The sequence below is a fragment of the Streptopelia decaocto genome (genome assembly GCF_964273445.1).
Source record: "Streptopelia decaocto genome assembly, chromosome: 18".
Taxonomy (NCBI): Eukaryota; Metazoa; Chordata; class Aves; order Columbiformes; family Columbidae; genus Streptopelia; species Streptopelia decaocto.
The window spans coordinates 5,226,007-5,236,115 of record NC_138673.1 but is presented as its reverse complement, the minus strand read 5'-3'; positions in this window follow the sequence as shown (position 1 = coordinate 5,236,115).

Here is a 10,109-nt window from a genome sequence, read left to right as displayed (position 1 = left end):
TCCAGAATTGTCCTGATGTGCTTGTCTTTTTGAAGGTGGAAGCTGTAGGTCTCTGGAAGTTTATCAGTTTCAGCAGGGATGAAATAGCCTCGTAAAAAAGTGGGTGAACTGATTGCCCTCAACTCTGCTGCTTGGGTTTTAGCTTGGGCTGTTTTTTTGGCGCAGAAGCTGGGAAACCAGGCATGAGCAAATAAGATCAAGGTGGGGTGAAGAGGCTGGTGAGAGGGAGAACTGAATGAAGTCATCCAAGAAGTGTCTTTTCGGGAGCTGACATGATCTCTGTTTGTTACTTTGTGTTGCCTTAATCTCTTATGTAATTTGATTTTAAAAGAGTTAGTAAAAGAGCACAGTGGTTGAAACGTCAGTCCGGCTCTAAGAAAAAAATTAAAATGCTGAGAGTGACTTCTTTCTAGTTAGGAACAAAGGCCTTGCTTTAACATCTACATAAATTTCTTTTACATTCATTCTCTTGTGAATATAAAAATAAATGTCTGCAAGAAAATGATGATGACGAGTTCTGTCGCTGACTTGTTTGAAGGTAAGCTTTAACGAAGGAAGCTATTAATTCGCTCTTCCTCCGTGCTCTGTGGGCTGCTTCCCCTATTGCTTTGAATTGCTTTAATCCACGTAGGCTGAATTCTAAATTGAACAGACTTTATTTGGATTAGATGAAGGAAACGCCAAAGCCCAGCACCTCCGGAGGAACCGAGTGTTGGTTTGAGAGAGAGAACTTGGTGTAGGAGCTTCTCATCAGGAAGAGGCCTAAAGGTTTGGATGCTGTTTGGTCACTACCCTTTTTCTTCCTCCCACTTCTTGTATTCTAGCTCTCTTCTGAGCTCTCTGAATTGTTCTTTATTAAAAAAAAAAAAAAAAATTCGTTCATTGTTCTGAACTGGATCACACAATTGTGACACTGAAGATGCCTTGAGGATAAAGTGCTTGACATTTCCCTGCCCGGTGGAACATGTAGGCAGAGAGAGGACAGCGAGTGCAGCTCTTGTCACTCCTCTGCAGAAATTCAGTGTATTAAAGCTTGGGTTCTTTACAGGAATAGTAACGAAATAGAAGCGTCAGCAGTCATTACTCAGCAGGCTTGGAACAAAGTAATTATTAAGCGGTATTAATAGAATTAAAGATTAAAGATGGTGTTGGAGGGGGGCAGAGGAGGATGTTGGAGCTGGGGAACGCGGAGGAGCGGTGACTAGCCAGGCCCAGGATATCTGGCGTCAGCTGTTCGAACCGGTACAGGGAAAGCGCTGGGCAGACTGAGATGAAGCTGGTTGCTGGACGCAGGGGTCTCGCAGGTCTGTCAACGCTTTTGTAACCAGAAACAGCCAGTATGGGTTATTTAAAACTGCTGTGTCCGTTTGCCAGAGCTGTTGGTGCCCAGGTGGTCCAGGGGGCTATGACACACAGCCAGCGGGCTGGCGGCTGCAGGGAAAGCCTGGCCTTACAACTGGCAGGGGAATAACACACACTTGTTCTAGTCCTGCTATTTTAAATACAGCAGGTAGAGCAGATTTCTGAGGGTTGGAGATTTTTAGAACTTGAGGTTCATGGTGTGGCTTAGGTTATTCTATCTTTGCCTTGTGTCAGCAGTCCAAACCCAGCGAAGACTGGGGGAACTGCATGGACAAGCAGAAAGCTTTGCTTACACAGGAGGGACCCAGGGCCAGGATGGGTATGTGGAGCTGAGGTGGAAGGGGATTAGTTTCCAGCACCTGCTGACTTGTAGATTCTTCAGGGTCACCTTCAAATCCCCTTTATGGCAACAATGTCCATGCCCTTTCTGCACTGCTTGGTTTTGGGGTTTGTTTTTTCTCCCCCAGCCCCCCTTGCCTCGTGCTTGGAGTTGCAGCTGCTCCCTGTGCCTGGAAATCCTCTCATTTTTGGGAAGGGAAACAAGACACCCTTCCTGTGGCTTTCTGAGGTGAAGGACCAGGAGGATATTAGATGAAGGTAAGAAATGAACTTGTGTAGGTGTCCCTCTGCTTGGCCAAATGCGCTGTCCCCCTTGCTACACGCTGCTGTGAAAACTGATGACGGTTTCCAAACGTGCGGGACCTCCCACCCCTCTTTGCTCCCTGAAGAGAGTTCGCAGAGGAGGAAAGAAGTCGGGATAGCTGGGTGTACCTGGGTAAGCTGGCATTTTGCCTTGGCAGTTGTTTCCTGGTGCTGTCTCTCTGATGAGATACACGACCTTCATCCTCTGTCCCGCAAGCTCCTGCGGTGTGGCCGCCTTGCTGAGTCACGGCATGAGCTGCGGTGCTGGCAGCCTTTGGTCCTTCCCTCCCGTGGAGGTGAGGAACCAGGCTGCTATGAACAAAAAACAAACCCTGCCCTGCTCAGAGCTCTTGGGTTACATCCTGTTCACTGAGCAGACTCCTGTCTCCATGGTCTTTAAGTGTCTGACACCTTTCATTGCAGCATTTATGTGCATGGAGCTACATCCTCAGGCAGCCCAGCTCTGTGCTGGAGCCCAGATGTCAAAATAGAGAGGAGACATGTATTAAGAGTAATAAATGAACATGCTCCAGATGGCCAGATGTCAGGCCGCTTGATCCCACCTGCCAGTCCTGTGCTGCTGGGGCAATGCGGTAAAGTGCAGGGGAGGAGAAAATGAGGAGAAAAACAAAATGTCACCACTGCAGCTTGGGTCATTTGTTGTGACTGGCCTCGGTGTCCCAGGGGCCTTCAGGTGGAACGCCCGCAGGAGCAGGGTGCAGGCTGACAGCCACCTGTCCCTCATTCCCAGGAAAACTGTTGTCCCTTCACAGCCAGGCTGGACGGGGCTCTGGGCAACCTGAGCTGGTGAAGATGTCCCTGCTCATGGCAGGGGTGGCACTGGGTGACTTTTGAAGGTCCCTTCCAACCCAAACTGTTCTATGATAATGCACCCTGAGGTGGGTTGGGCACAGGTGGGGAAATGGTCAGATTCCCCCCTGTAGCCATCTCAGCTTCCCCCTCCCTTCACAGGGCGATGGCGAGAGGTTTTAATGTGAGCAGGAGGATCAGAGACTATCTGATCTGTGGTTTCGGCTTTGCAGGGGCTTCTCCTCTCCCCTGTCTCTTCCGCCTGGCCACAGTCTGTGTTAAATCACCACCTTTGCATTTGCTGCTCTTGATTTACTAAAACACCCACTAGCTCTCGCTTCCCTGCCGGGTGCCTCAAACCAGATCTGGAGCGCGGTGCTGAGCCGGGAGGGTTTGTTTGCATTTACAGGGAAACCTGTTAATAAAGGAGACCAAAGGGACTGCTCTTTTCCTGGCTGTGGGAACAGATGGCTGGATAACGCAGTGCAGTTAATATGCAGGGACTCCTGCTGGGGTGGGGATTTGATTGCCTGTTTGGAGAGGGTAGTGCACCCGAGCTGAGCTCTGTCCCCGCTCTGCCTGGCCCTGGCACCTGCTGCCCACGGGGGGTCCTTGGGGACATGGGGACAGAGCGGATGGTGTCACGGAGGAGATTGTGGGAGCTGGTGGTGGGGAAAGATGCAGTGGGGGACTTGTGGCCAGCAGCCGGTCTCTGCTTCTCCTGCGCTGGGTGATGCTCTGTGAGGGCAGCCTTTTGGGTGTGTGAAAGCAAAAGCTGGCTCTGGTGATGAACAACTGCTTGGAGGTTCTTTTGGGCTAGAAGGGAAGCAGTGGCTCTTGTGCTTTTTTTCTCCTCTGATTCAGGAGGTGCCAAAGGAGAGGGGGGCGGGTGCCAGGACACAGGGGTCTTCCCACTGTGACATGGCGTGGGTGCAAAATGTTTATCAGCACTTCAAAATGTGGCCAGAAAAATCCACAGGGAAGAAAAATCCCTGTCGGGGGCCAGGAGGCTTAGGGAGTCCTGGGGGAGAAGGACGAGTTCCAGCAACCACCCCCAGCACTGAGCGGGGGTTGAGCCCCAATTGATGGGAGCCTCCAGCCACCAAGCCACGACTGAATGGCCCAAGGTCACCCTGATCCCCATCACACCCCGTGCTCCTGCAGGATAACGGTGCCCCCAGCCCATTCCTCTTCATGCCTTTGCTTTGCTCCCTGTTTGCTGGTGTTTCCTTCCTCCCCGCTCCCTCGCCGGCTCAGGCGGGGCTGCTGCACATCAGGAACGTCAGCGCTGGGCTTTGATCAGGGTTATTGCCAGTGCCCCCCTGGCAGCACGGCAGACCCGCTCCCGGCCACCCTTTCTTCTGCGTCAGGAGGCGGCTGGTGGAGATGTCAAACCTCAGTACGAATCCTTGCAATTAGGCCTGTTCTGCTGCCTGCCTCGTTTGATCTCCTTTAATTATTTATCTCCTTTCTGGTTTTTATTCTTTTTTTCTCCTTCCCAAATCCTCAGTTTCTTTCATATGATTATTTTCTTCCTCTCCCCCCAGCTGCGCCTGGCTCTGCCTGTTTGCTTGCAATTACCGTCCCTTTTCCCGGTCCTTCCATCTCTCCCCTTTTGTTCTCCACCAGATCATCCCTTTTACGCCGCTCTCCCGGCAGCAGCCACAAGCTCCCTGCCTGCCTGCCAGCTCCCACTTCCCCCCAGTGCCAGGGTCTCCCTGTGCTGCTTTTGCTGCTGTTGAGGGAGCCTGACCGCATCCCCCCACCCTCTTTGTTTCCCAGGGCCTGATGCATTATTCAGCGCTGCGGATGCTGCAGGTGTTGGAAAGATAACAGCGGTGCAAAGGGCACGGACTCACCCTGGGGATACTGGATTTTCCCTGTCATGGGCTGTTTTCCTCTCCCCAACATTAAACCAGGAGAGGCCCTGACCACGCAGGAGGCTTCTCCTAGGAGGTGACATCTGCTCTTCCCCGGGGCGGGGACATGGCAGGGACAAAGGCAGGGGGAGGCAACACCTGCCCTGGGGATGCTCCAGGGGCTGCACCACAGCAGAGCGGGTCCAATGCACGGCCAAGCCCTTTGTTTATATAGTCCCTACAACAACATCCTGGTGAGGCTGCAGCCTGCGCTTAGTCCCTCTCCCACCCCCTGGGGCTGGTTTAGGTGGGGCTAGGACAGACTACCCTGGAGCTGGGGGTGGCAGAGTATGGGGGGTACACACGTGTGTGAGCGTGTGCATATGTGCACACTCAGGCAGCCCTGCCAGGGGAGGACAGGGACACCTTGCACCCGTGGGTGGCTGCGGGCGGGGGGTGGATGGTGCCGGCATGGAGCAGCTCTCTGGGAAGTCTCTGTGTCCCCAGGGCACTGGCTGCTGGTGGGTGTCCCCACTTGCCTGAAGGTGTTGTGGCTGCAGAAAGCCCCACTCGTGGCTTTGATCCACCCATGGCTTCCATCTGCTCGCTCCCCTCCATACTGGCTGCTTGGGGGGGCATCTTGGGGAGCAGAGTGTCACCCAGCTGCCACCCACTGTGAGGACATCCCCACCCAGACAAGTGTCTCCAGCCTGGGCTGCCCTCAGGAGCCCCCCTTAGACCCTAGCTCTGGCTCCCCATCTCCATTCTTGCTGCAGCTTGGAAAATGAGAATTAATTATGGGCTTGTTAACAGCAACTCATCACCTGTGCTACAGTGCTGGGAAACATACCTGGTGGGGACCTGGCATGTCCCACATCACCCTGCCCCCTCCAGCCAGCCTGAATCCCCCTGCACCCGCTGGGATGGGGGTGCCCAGGTGGTCCCAGGCAGCTCTGGTCAATCAGCTGGGAACTGGGAGGAGTGGGCAGCACTGGCCGAGGTGGGACATCATGGTGAGGAGGTAGTTGTGGGATGGGATATACAGTGGGACGTGGGATGGGGTGAGATTCAGAGTGGGATGTGGAATGGGATTGGATACAGAGTGGGATATGGGACAGGATTAGGGTGGGATGGGATAAAGGATGCGGTACAGGATGGGTGGTTTCTGGCAATTGCATCCCCCAGGTGTGAGCAGCTTGGCCGGGACAGGGGTCTCAGTGGCTGGTGTTTGGCGCTGTACCCCAAGGTGAAGCTTTGTGGATCAGGGTGGTGGGTTGTTTGTGGGGGATTCAGGGGCTTGGAGGTGCAGGTGGATGTTGAGATGTGGTGAGGAGAGTGGAGGGTCACTGAGTAGAGTTACGAGGTGCTGGGGGTGTGTGGGGCAGAGGTTTGTGTGATAAGATATGGGGTGTGGGTGACCATCGCGGGGGGCTCTGAACGGGAGGGGGACTCAGGGGGGTGCGGGTAGCTCCGCGGGTGCAGACGCACCCTCCGCTCGGCAGGCGGCGCTGCGCGGCGCGGGCGGCGCTCTGTCGCGGCGGGGCGGCTCTGTGTCGTGGAGCTGTCCAGCACTTCAGGAGGGGCCGCACTCGCCGCGCCGGGAGCCGCGCCGGGAGGGGCCGGGCCCGACCGGGCCGAGCGGGGCCGAGCGGGGCCGGGCCCAGCGGGGCCCAGCGGGGTGGCGCAGGCGGTGGCCGGTGACTCCGGGCCGGGCCCGACGGGGCGGCAGGGACAGGTGAGGAGCGGAGCGGCCGGGCCCGGGCCTGGCTGGCGGGCCGGCACCGGGCGGGGGGGGCGGGCAGGGCCTGGCGTGGGGGGGAGAGGGTGTCTTGGGGGGCAGTGGGACCCCCAGGACACATGTGACGGGACCCCCAGGACACGGGTGACGGGGTGGGGGGGCTGAGAGGTGCGGGGGGCTGGGGAATCCCGAGGTACAGGGGCGGGGGGGCGGCTGGGGTGTTGCCTGGGGGCAGGGTGGGCTTGAGACCCCGCAGGGATGGGAATGGGGGTTATGGTGCCCCTCGCGGGGGACAGGGGATTGGGGTCCCCAAAGGGACTCGGGCGGCAGGGCTGAGCAAGGGGTGCAGCGCTTGGTGGGTGCTGGGGGGCTGGGGTGATGGGTGGTAGGGGGATGCCTGGGGTGTGATGCTGCTGTGGGGTGAGATGCTTTTGGGAGTGTGGGGGGTCCCTCGGGGGGCGTGGATGTGTCAGGCACTCTGTGGTGCAGGGGGGCTGGCTGGGGGGGCTCCTCATGTCCCTCTGCCCCGTGCTGTGGGGTGGACAGGCCGGGACAGGGCAGCGAGTGGCCCCCCAGCAGCGGGTTTTCAGCTCCCGGAAGGACGGGCCGGTGATGAACCCCCAGTAGATGCTGATGCCTTGTGGGGTGCGAATGGGGGACGAGGCTGAGATAACAGCCCCAAAGCCCCTCTCTCTGCTGCGCCGACCCCCAGGCTGTGCCAGGGAGGAGTCCTTCAGCACTGGGTTTGGCTGGTGGGATTTCAAACCCTATGGGTGTTGTGGGGTGAAGGAGAGGTGCAAGGCTTGGTGCCCGAGCTCAATGGCTGGTCTTTCAGGAGCGTTTTATACTTCTCCTTCCCCGGCTCGGCAGGTTTGTCCCCAGGGACAGCCGGGCTGTGCCACAGGTGCAAGCTGGTGACAAGAGGTCAGGTCCTGGCTGGGGGGAGCAGGTGGCTTTCAGGGGACACGGGGTTCATTCGTCCCCTCCGGAGCAGAGATTTCAGGCTGTGGGTGTTTCTTGGCTTTCCTGTGCTCCTGCTGCTGCAAGGGGGTCAGAATTTGGGGGTGTCTCAGGTGGATGGCAAATGCCAAGAACCATCTCATAGGATGCAGGTGCTCACGTCCCAGCTGGTCTCCCTGCCGTGGCATCCGAGTTTCTCTCTGGCGGGAGCACAGTGACACCCCCAATAGGGGCAGTTCTGGGGACAGGAGCATGTAGTGCTTGTGTTCAAACACACAAAATGCTCACCCCATCCCCATCTGTTCGTGTAGCCTCACACAATGCCTCCCCCTGCATTCTCCCACACGCCCCCTTCATCCCCCTGCATCACACCTTCACCCCTGTGCCCCAGGGACTTGTCCTGGCAACACATGCAGGGAGGAGCAGGGGCTTTTGGAGCCAGAATTTGGGCAGTTTTAGGGGACCTTTTGGTCCTTGGTGTCTGCTGGGGATAGCAAGCGGGAGCTTTACCGGGCAGGTTGAGGGTCATGGGGGTCTTGGTTGGTTTTGTCCCTGGTATCAAGGAAATGGTGCTTCCCCCCTGGGCACAGGGTTTCCTGCCCCGGGTGTTGGATCTGTCTGCGGGTGAATGTGTGGCAGTGGGTCCCAGGGGCTGCTGAAGGGGGGGCAGAGGCTGCTCACCCCACATCTCTGGGCAGGGGGGGCCTGCAGGGTGCAGGTCACCCCATGGGTTTAGTCAGGCTGCTGGGCCGTCCTCGATCCCAAAACCCCTTCATCCTCCTCCTGTCTGTCTCCGAGATCCCGTTTTCCCCGGCCAGGTGGCCCGTGGCTTATATAATGTGCTCAAACCCCGGAATAGCTCCTCCCGTTACACAACCGCACAGCCAGCCACAGTGGGGGGGGGATCCCCGGCTGGACGCTCACCCTACACTGGCCATAACCCCCCCAAGACCTGCAGCACTTGGCCCTGGGGGCCATTCACTGGGTCTGTGTCCCTTTTGGGGAAGGTGACCCCATTGTGACAGTCATCTCTGCTGCTCCTCGGTGTGCTCAAAACTTGCTTTTATTATTATTATTTGTCCCCCTCAGAAGTGATGAAGGGCTGGGGGGCTGCCTGTGCCTCCTTCTGACTCCTTGCCCAACAAAGCAAATGGCCCCAAGGATGCAAAACTGGGGGGACTGCCACTCTGCCCCCCCACCCTCACCTGTTATTTAAGCACCTCCTGGCTGGGGAAGGTCTGTCAGGGCCCCGAGTGCCCAGCCCTGCTCCTGGGGCTGCTCATGGGTCCCTTGGCCACCAGCGAGAGCTGCTGGTGGCCCCAAAGGGTTGGGGAGAGTGTGGCTGGGGGGGCACAGGGCTGGGGGTCCCCGTCACCTGGACTTGCTGCCTCTCTGCCCAGCACAGGAGGGTTTACTGCAATCACTTGGGTCTGTTTCTCCTCCTTTTCCTCATCCCTGACTGGGGAGTGGGATCACTGGGGGTCCTGGGCTGGTCCCCATCATGGTATGACCCCCTTCCCATCAGCTCTCCTTCAGCCGGAGCTGGGAATGGCGCTTGCTCGGTGTTCCCCAGCAACCCAAGGAGTTTAAACTGAGGGGGTTTTGACCACGGCATTTTGGGGACAGGAGCAAAGCCGGCTCCTCACCCTCCATCCGGCCCTTTTCTCTGGAGCGTCTCCCAGGGGATCCTATGGATCTCCACTGCCCCCAGCCCTGTGTGGTGCCCCTCCAGCAGGGGGGACCCGTCCCCACCCCTGGTTCCCCCATCCCTGCATCCCCAAGCCAGGAAGGAGCTCTGTTGCTTAGCAACTGTTTAGCTTCTCCACCAACCTCCTCATCTATTTTAAAAAAAAAAGATATATATATATATATATATATATATATATGCACAGATGTCGGTACGCACAAGCAGCAGCGAGCCCTCACCCAGCTCATGACCCACCCCAGCCAGCATCTGTATATTCTTTATTAATTGCATTAAAGTCTGCGAAGCGTCAAATTTTGGTGGGGCAGCTTGAGCAAAGGATGTTCTGGGAAATCGGGATGGAGGGGCTGGGATGGGTGTAACCAGCCCCTTCCCGCGGGCAGAATCCCTGCCTGCTTGGGGCTGGGGGGCAGAGCTAACGAGCCACAGACCGGTTACGCTTCTAAAGACAGATTTGCCCTTTTTTTCTCATTCTCGGAGGTCTGACTCATGGTTTTTGGCACCCAGAGGCTGGTGGAAAGCAGCTCCAGAGAAGGTTGGCCCAATTAACGGCAGCAACCCCGGACTCTTCCTCCTCGTAATGCTGGCCAGGTGTTGAGAGGAGGCTGGCTGTGATGTTCTGGCATTTTTTGTGTTGCGAAAAAAAGCCCTTTTCCCAGCTGTCCCCCCCAGCACAGGCTGGGAGCATCCTGGATGGGGCTGTAAATGCTTCAGGGACAGGGTTATGATTTCAGTAGGTGGTTATGTGCCCTGATGAGACCCCAGCAGGCAGGGGAACCGCAAGGGCCACCTCTCTCACCCACTCTGCTGGGGATGGAGGGTCCTGGCCTGAGCTGGCTTGTCCCCAGCACGTTGGGACTGAGCTCTGGCATGCTCGGCGCACGAGTGGTCCAGGGAGCCACCGTCCTGGGCTCGCCGCCTGCATCCCGTGCCCGCATCCCCAGCCCACAGGCACTCGCCGTCACCCTGGCTGGTGCAGCTGGATGTGGCGAGAATTAATTGAGCACCGGCCGGAGGCGGCTTTAATTAGCGC